Here is a 9,588-nt window from a genome sequence, read left to right as displayed (position 1 = left end):
TTGCGCTGCTGGTTATGACCCTACGTATTGGTGTTAGCCACAAAATCCAAACTACCGTCAGCCTTACGTTTATTACCTCCTTGATTTGCCGGGTTGTGCTGAGAGCCCTTGCCATTGTCGTTCCTCTTTCCCTTCCCTGCCTTCTCATCATCAGACTCGGGATCCTTGGTACTATCAGAATCAGCATACTTGACTAGAGCCGCCATCAGTGTGCCCATATCATTGCACTCACATTTGAGCCACCCCAGCTTTTGCTTCAAAGGTAAGAAACGGCAATTCTTCTCCAACATTAAGACTACATAGCCAGCATCCATCTTATCAGATGAATGTATTATGGCCTTAACTCGGCGTACCCAATGGGTTGTAGACTCACCCTCTTCCTGCTTACAATTCGTCAGATCCACGATCGACATGGGATGCTTGCACGCGTCTTTCAAGTTCTGGATGAACCGGGCCTTTAACTCCGCCCATGAACCGATTGAATTAGGTGGCAGGCCTTTCAACCAGGTGTGGGCAGTTCCATCCAACATCATGGTGAAGTACTTAGCCATTGCTGCATCAGAAACCTCCAATAGCTCCATAGCCATCTCGTAGCTCTCAATCTATGCCCTGGGTTGTAAGTCGGCTATGTAATTCGGCACCTTCCTTGGTCCTTTAAAATCCTTGGGCAATCGCTCGTTACGTAGAGCCGGCACTAGACACGGGACTCCTCCAGTCCGGGTGGCTATACCTGCCTCCACAGAAGTCGCCGGGTAAACCGGATATGGCTGATAAGCTGTCAACTGAACCGCCTGTTCCGCCGCCCGTTCAGCCTCTTGCCGTAGTCTCTCTTTTTCTACCAAGTTAACGGCCTCATGATGCGGCGGGTTACCACCACCTGGCTGGTCACGGCGTCTAACATTGCTTGATACAGCCGCTGAATCCATGTGCCTACTATAACTCGGACTTCGGCTTGGACGAGGGGTCGAGTGGATCCTGTCCCGGCTGTATGAGTACGCCTCCTGCTGTACTAAAGCCGTCTGAAGAAGCTCCCTGACTCGGCGGGTTTCAACCGCAGTCGGAGAGTCACCATCAATTGGGAGAGCCGCCAATCGAGTTGTTGCTACTATCATGTTTTCCAATGGGTTGGAGTAATGACCCGGAGGGGTTGGCACGTACTGAGGCGGCGCCATGTTTACGCGGGAAGGTCCCATCACTGGAGACTGAAACGGTGCTCCATCCCCAGGTGTCGCAACATGGTCTAGCCCTATGCATGGAGGGAGCCATGGCGGGTTGCCTATCTGCGGTATGAGCCATGGTGGGTTACTGGGCCCTGCTCCTGGCGTGTTAAAAAGGTTCTGAGGGTCATAAACCGGGGGAAGTCGAGACTGGGTCTTCTGATGCCTTCTCCTCATGACCTCATTAGCCACGTTTTGGTCTTGCGTAAGCCGGAAAGCGTGCGCCTGAATCTGTTGAGCCTGAACGTCCAGAGCCGCCTGTTCTGCGTTTATCCTAACATCCTCTGCCGCCAGGTCCGCCTTAGCTTGCACCATATCCAACTTTAACTGTGCCACCTCTGCATCATGACTGGCTTGATCCGCCGGGCTGACTACGGCGGTTAACAAGGTGGTCAATTTTTCGGTGAGATCCATTAACACCTGGGCCAGTGAGCGCACAGTACCTCCTGCCCTGGCTGCCGCTGACCCAGAGGTTACCGCTGCTGTAGTTGCAGAGTCCTAGACGGGTTGGGTTCCAGCCATGAAGATCCCGACCCTGCACGATGGCTCAAGACAATCCGGAATACTGCTGCCATCGGAACAGCCGCCGAGCCCATCATCCTGCAGTTGGTACAATGAATCTATCTCACCTGTGGACGACACACCATCAGAGTAGATGGCCGCCTCACCATCAAAGGTAGACCCTTCAGAGAGTCCTCCGTGGATGCATCCCACGAAGGCATGCTTCACAGTCGGCGGAGCCCGGGCGGGTCTCGCACGCTGAGCCGTCTCGACGAGGTCGATGCAGATGTCCGGCTCAGGGCCCAGCTCACCGATCTTGCCGATGAAGACGTGGATTCCGCTGAAGGGGACCCGGTACCTGTACTCAATTGAGCCGACCTCGAGGCCCCAGCCTGCATCGTCGATGTAGAGCTTGCCGCGACGACTCTTGGTCATTCGGCCTACAGCGTATCCCTTGAGCCCTTCGAAGTTGCCCATCAAGAACTCAAATCCACCGTCCGCTGGCCCCACAGTGGGCGCCAACTGTCGTGGAATTGTCACGTCAGATGTCCTAGTGAAAGGACTTAGTCATGGAGCCATCGCAACTAGGAAGCTTGAAGGGGTTAATCAGGACAAGAGATACGAGAGGTTTATACTAGTTCGGCCCCTTACGATGAAGGTAAAAGCCTACGTCTAGTTGTGATTGGGATTATGTATGTCTCGATAACCAGGAAGTAGAGTCGCTTGACCTAGCTCTTGAGAAGTTGTTTCGTACCCTGAATCGCCGCCGGGTCGTCCCCTTATATATTGAGGTCGATGCCCAGCGGCTCTACAGAGTCCCGGTCGGCTTATAGATTGTATCCAGCTCGGTCTCTTTAATCTTTCTTGCCTTACAATACAAGTTACATGGTCAAGGCGGTTTAACACTACGGGCCTTAAGTCACCTTTGGACCATTGGGCCTTTACTAAGCCGCCGTCTTCAAGCTTGAGCTTCTGTCTTGAAGAATGCTTGTAAGTATAACCCGGCTCCTCTTGGCGGGTCATACCAGTAGTTATATCCCCAACAATTAGTCCTTCTCGTGTTTAAAAGAAATGAAGAAAAAAACTGGATCACGGTCACGGATCCTAGTCAAGTTAGAAAGCTGATCATAGCAGACCAGACATGATCGCCGCTGTCTCGCTCATCGGTACCACCTTCAGCAATGGATGAAGCACCGGCAGCTGCTCTAGCACTGACAGAGGCAGCAGCTCAATCTGATCCAGCTGAGGATTGGGCACCGACCGCGTCAGCGGATTAGTCTGATCTACCGGAGGATCGGGCATCGACACTGGCACCTGCTCCGACACCGGCACTGGCTCTACAAGGAGCACCATCTCCGGCAGTAGCAGCGGCTTCGGCACCTGCACCAACACTTGCACTTGCATCTGCTCCGGCCCGTGCAGCGGCAACCGAATGAGCAATTGCACCGGCAACAGACTGGGCTGCAGTTCGCACTTCATATACCAAAGTCCTTACAAAAACCGACATGTCCATCTTCTTGGTAAGCATTGGCCACCCAAGTGCTTTGTTCTTTTTTCTTTCCATGTTGTTTCACATGATTCACTGTGTTGATCTAACTATTTGGGTATGTCTTCTTGTTTGCAAATAGAGAATTCCTAGAGCAACGAGGGAGTCGTTCAACAATCCGGGCGACCGCGGCCAAGTTTCTCTTACCATGCGTAGACTTGGTGTGAATGAACCTGCTCAATATACCGTAAGTACAAAGGATGGTCGCATGATGATTGATGCTAAAGGATGGTCAAGGTTCAAATCTAAATCATATCTTGCGGTAGGGGATGATGTCAAAATGAAACTTTCTTGGCAAGGAGAGCTGTTCCAAATCAACTTTGAAATTCTTCAGTAGCAGCACGCAACTGCCGAACTGATCTATCCTCCGAGAGATTTTGATGTAATAATCTGGCATGGTGAAACAAGTGTCCTGTGTGTATAAGTAGTACGACAGTATTATTTATCACATGGTATATCATTGATAGAATTGCAACTCTGATTGCTGGTTAGGAACTGTCATTCGATTTCATTCCAACAGCCGTCGTGCTTTATTCAATTTTGTGTATTCGCCTTGCAACAACATCTAAAACCAGCGTTGTACCAATCGCTTGCAATATGAAAAGCATTGAGGTAGAACACATGGGCCCCCAAACATGCAGGGTGGGCCTGCGGCCCAAAGTCCAGAACCATGAGCCTATCTGAGTATTATATTCTCAGCTGAACCCCCATAATGCCCGTGTGTTGCATGTAACATCAAGATGCATTTGTATGAGTATTTATCTTGTGAGAGAAAAGGATGAATGAGGGAAGGCCTTATTTGCAAATGTGGAGAGGTGTGTGGGTACCTTTTTGCAAAATTGCCATAGTTTCCTTCCTATCCATCAGATATAAATCGGACGGCCTATATTGCAGGATGGCAGGCACACCATCATCACCAACTCGCCTATACTGTGTTAAAAACAACTCTATAATTATATATATTCCCCTTGATTTTTCTTATCTATAAAGTTGTGATATAAAAGATTTGTATATTTCTTTACATAGGGAGTATCTCTCTGTCAAAAATATATTTATGTGTAACTAGTTACTCCTGTCTCTCTACTTCCTTTCGCTGATATGTGGGGCAACCGGCAATGGGGTCCACGTGCCATATGCACAAATTAGAGTGCACAACTGCACGGTAGACACACCCCGGTCGTAGCGCCGCAGTAATGCCCAATGAGCCGTCAAACCACACCCCCCCCCCTTTCCAGCTTTAGCAGTCAGTTGGACGGACGAAGCGGCAATATTTCACTGGGCCTGAATCCCCTTCTCCCTCGTCTGCTTGTTCAAAGAAAAACCCCTCTCAGCGATTGCATAGGGTTTTCTCATGGAGAACCAGGTAAGAATTCTTCATCCATCCTCGATAAATCCAAGTCCCTTGGTCGCAGGTAATCCTAGGATGGCAGCCGCCGCCATTGATGCATTTTTGTTCCTACTGAATCTAGTGTGTTTCATTTGCAGTGCCCAAAGTGCGAGGACCCTACAGGTTTTTGCGCCCTCGGTGAGACGCCACACTTGTTCCTTCTCATCCTAACACAGGATTTTAAAACGCGCACAATATGTTCCTAGAATCCTCTTTTCTATCCGGGAGGGTGGGGATTTTTTGAACATGCTATCGACTAATTTGGAAATTTGGATTGCTATATTTGGTAAAAGGTACTACTAGTATGATGGTCAACACTGACGTGAAGGAGGAAGTTATTTCTAGATTTGGATAGGGAATACATTGTGTTCTCATATTATTTTTCTTGCAGTGCATTATTTGCTCTGCCAGAACACATGTACTCAAGATGCTCGGCCTTGCCATAACTGAATACACTAGTTTAATGGTCACAGTGAAGACAAGCCATGGATATAAGTTCCGAGTTGGGTTCATGAACCAAGAAGATCGCTGCTTTTTTATGGCCGAACTTGGATAAACTTTCTCAAGTGTTACGGACTGAAAGTTGGCGCACGAATGTTGATGGAAATAGCAGAACCTGGCCTCATCTTCACTGTGATCTTCCACCCCGACGTCGTTCCAATTGTTCATCCATGTTAGGTTTGTATCTGGTTCTTGCTTGTTGCCTCGATTACTTCTTAATCCACATATTCTGTCTAAGTAATCATAATTTAACTTTAGAAGTAGAAACGAATCTCTCATGAAGATGCTACTTCTAACTAATATTTTCTTATAATTGGTGGCACATGTAGGTTTTTCAGAGTTAAGCAGGCTGCTCATTTGTTATTCTATAATAACTCGGCTGTTACTGATGGCACTGAAGTTGACTGGGACGACATCCACAAGTTCCTACACTTTATTGATCGTCTTGAGGTCGTTGTGGGGCATTTCAATGGTGGAAGGCACGTGGGATATGTGTGCCACTGCTGCACTCGTTGAACAGGTCCAACTGTGTCGAGAAACTTATGGTACGAGCTGTTTTCTGTTATATATGTTGTTCATAAACTATTGCTTATACACAGTTTTACAGCTGTGATCTTCTTGAAACAGAAACTGCCCAGTTCTATTGTTCCTATACAGATGCCTGACCATGGTCGGGTCAGACTTGCGCTTGGTCACAACATGATGTTTATGTCGACCTACTCCATTCCCCTTGGAGGTGAAAAGATACTTATTCATGGGTGGTCTCAAATAATGAAGGCCCGTCCATCTTGGAGAATAGGACAGAAGATTATGTTCATGCTTTTCCATGGCTCTAAAGCGAATATCCTGTTTATTGACCACATTGCGAGATGAAGCCGCTTTGTTGTGGATGCGCGGGGTGGCGCCTGGGCCTTGTCCTGGGGCTTGGCGGCCTCACCCTTGATTAACTATAGGCAAAGTAGCACTGTTCGAGGCGTGATTTGTACGGTTGAACCTGTATAAGTACTCATACTGCTTTCAGCTTTGGTTGTTAAGTGCCCCTGCTAGTTTCAGTTAAGGTTGTTAAGTACTCCTGCTACTTTTGCAGTCTATCATGTTTCTTCAGTCCTGTCTTCCTCCAGCTGCCAAAACCAAACCAGCGCCGGCGGGGCTGCCTGCTTCCGCCTCCCACGGCTGGCTACGCCTCAGCGCACGCATCGCTGCCCACTGTCTCCTAAATCGTTAAACGCCGACATCCTCCGCGCGCTTTGGTGCGCTCGCCGCGGTGCCGCCCTCTCGCGTTGTCAACATGGTCAACAAACAACAGGAATCGGCAGAAGTACATGGAGAGGATGACAGTAGGGGCCCACCATGTCAGTGTATGGAAAAATAAAATGCTTCCTCCTAGTGTTTTCCTGACATCTGGGACCCACGACATTGTGAGCGTATATATTCAATAGACAAGAGAACATCACAAGATCGGCTGACACCTGGGACGTAGCTGCTCGAGCAGTTTTTTTGTTATTGTTGAGACGAAGCAGGGTTTGAACTAGGCTGTGGCCCATCTAGCCCAGGCTTATATTTTATGTTCACCATGTGACCAGCCCAGCTATTTTTTCTTTGTGAAAATGAGCCCAGTTTATTTTTTTTGAAGAATACCCAATCCAGGCCTACTTATTTTTCTACACCCTGATGGGCTGCAACTCTTTCAAGACACCTGCAAATCTTGAAAGTAATAGGAAATGGGTTGTAAATATAAAAACAGATGACAAATTGGCAATTACTTTATAATTTCTGATTTTTTTTCACATTTTCAGATTCCTATTTTACTGGGCATTAACCTAATTTAAATATATCTTCAAAGTACTTTAAATCTGGCTTGAAATTTCGGTATTAAAAATAGTTTGGAACCCACAGAAATATGCGAAATTGGCCCTGGCCAACCCAAAAAACGACTGCAATAAATTGCATAAGAAGTTGCCATGAGCTATATATAAATTATTAAAAAAAGGAGGGAGTGGTCTGACTTGTGGGCCTGTTTAGTTGACGCGTATGCAAGATCTTTTTAGTTATTATATACATCGACAAACGATTCTAGCAGACGTAACCGTTGGATGCCAATCCAACAGCCATCGTGTTTCTTCAATCTCTGATCTTCTTGCTCCAGCCGCCAAAGCAGCACCGTCGGGACCGCCTGCTCCCGCCTCCCGTGGCTGGTTGTGCTGCCGCGCAGGCCTCAGAGCCCCCTACTACTCCCACCGCTGGCCAGGGCATCCCTCTACTCACCCACACCCCATGTTATTTTGCGGCGACGGCAGCCTCACACCGCAGTCGAACCGGTGAACCCTCGTACTTCTCTCCGCGCGGGCTTCCACTGCCGCGTCTTCCCCGGCTCCGCGTCGTCCCCTTCCTAGGCCTCGCCATCGTCCACCACTGTGGTGCTCTCGGCGCGGCGTGGTCAATGTAGTCAACGACCGACTTCCATCGGAAGAGTACTGTACGTGAGAGGCTGACAGCTGGGTCCACGGCAGCCGCAAGGAAGTGCCTCCTTATTACGCGCAAAATAATTATTCCTCCACCTGACAGCAGGGACCCACCAGACGGGCGACCAATATTTGGCGAAAAAAGCGTTTCCCCCTGACTACTGGGACCCACCGGACGGGCCACCATATTTCGTGAAAAAAAGTTCCCCTCGCTGTCAGCTCGGACCCACCGGAAGTGCATCCTTATTATTCACAAAAAAATGAATACCCCCCTGCTAGCTGCGACCCACCTTGGTGGGAGGCTGGCTTGTGGGCCTACTAAGTTGACTGGGACGGAGGCCTTTGTCAACTTTAGTAAATATATGAATGATTGTAGCTCCAATGATCGTACGATGTCCATCCAACGGCCGTAGTGCTTCTTCAACCTCTGGTCTTCTTGCTCCAGCCGCCCAAAGCAGCGATGGTCGTGTCGCATGCTCCTGCCTCCCGTGGCCGGCTGTGATGTCGCAGAGGCCTCACCGCCCCTAATACTCCCACCGCTGGCCAGGCCATCCCTCTACTCACCCACACCCCCTGTTATTCTGTGGCGACGGCAACCTCACACCGCAGCCGAACGAGTGAACCCTCATACTCCTCTACGCGTGGGCATCCACTGTTGCGTCTTCCCTGGCTCCACGTCATCGTCTTCCTAGGCCTCGCTGTCATCCACCGCCCTGGTGCTCTCGGCGTGGCGTGGTCAACATGGTCAAGGAACGACTTCCATCGGACGTGGACTGTATGTGGAGAGGCTGACAGCTGGGTCCACGACCGCAGCAAGGAAGTGCCTCCTTATTATGCGGAAAATAATGATTCCTCCACCTGACAGCAGGGACCCACCGGACGGGACACCGTATTTCATGAAAAAAAGGTTTCCCCCTGACAACTGGGACCCACCAGCTACATCTTTGCACCCAAGGAAGTGCGTCAAAAAAAACGATTTGCCCCCCTAACTGCTGGGACCCACCAGCTACATCTTCGCACGCAAGGAAGTGCGTCCGGGCAAAAAATAAAAATAAAAAGATTTGCCCCCTGACTGCTGGGACCCACCATCTACATCTTCGCACGCAAGGAAGTGCCTGACAGTCGGGACCCACCTGGTCGAAGCGTACGTAGCGTTGTCATTCTGGTCGCAAATGTGTATGTACATACTGGTGGATGTAGAGGCGCGCACGTGTCGTAGTAGAGGCACGCACGTAGCATGTACACGTACGTACAGCAGCCAGTGTGCAAGAAAGAAAATACGGCCATGTATGTACATACGGGCATGGTCTCGAAGGCCTACTCGCGCATATATACGTACGGCCAGGGCTCGTGTACATGGCTGGGTCAGAACGGAGAAACAACGTCGTCGTTGTGTTCATGGGGAGCCAACCGGCTGGGTCGGAATGGAATGCGTCGTCGTGTTCATCGGGAGGGCTTGGACGGAACAGGCGATGTAAACGAGGCCTGGCGTACCATGGAACGGAGGAAACGGCCTTGTGTTCGACCGGACACGTTCAAAACGGGATCCTGTTCATCGGGAGGGGTCTGGCATACCGTAAAACGGAGGAAAGGGACCTCCTACGGTCGAAACGGGGGTCCTGTTCATCGGGAGGGGTGTGGCGTACCGCAAAATGGAGGAAACGGACTTGTGTTGGAGCGCTATGGTCGAAACGGGGGTCCTGTTCATTGGGAAGGGTGTGGCGTACCGCAAAACGGGACTCCACGGGATACTGTTCATCTCCACCATCGACCTCCTCCAGCCTCCACGGGCTACTGTTCATCCACCGTCGACCTCCTCCAGCCTCCACGGGCTCTTGTTCATCCACAGGCTCCTGTTCATCCAGCCTCCACGGGCTCCTGTTCATCCAAGGGCTCCTGTTCATCCAGCCTCCATCGCACGCTACTCCACCGGCTACTATTGAACCACCCCTCTCCACGGGCTCCTGTTTAACC

Source organism: Triticum aestivum, chromosome 2B, assembly GCF_018294505.1.
Source record: "Triticum aestivum cultivar Chinese Spring chromosome 2B, IWGSC CS RefSeq v2.1, whole genome shotgun sequence".
Taxonomy (NCBI): domain Eukaryota; kingdom Viridiplantae; phylum Streptophyta; class Magnoliopsida; order Poales; family Poaceae; genus Triticum; species Triticum aestivum.
Note: the sequence above shows the minus strand (reverse complement) of the source record.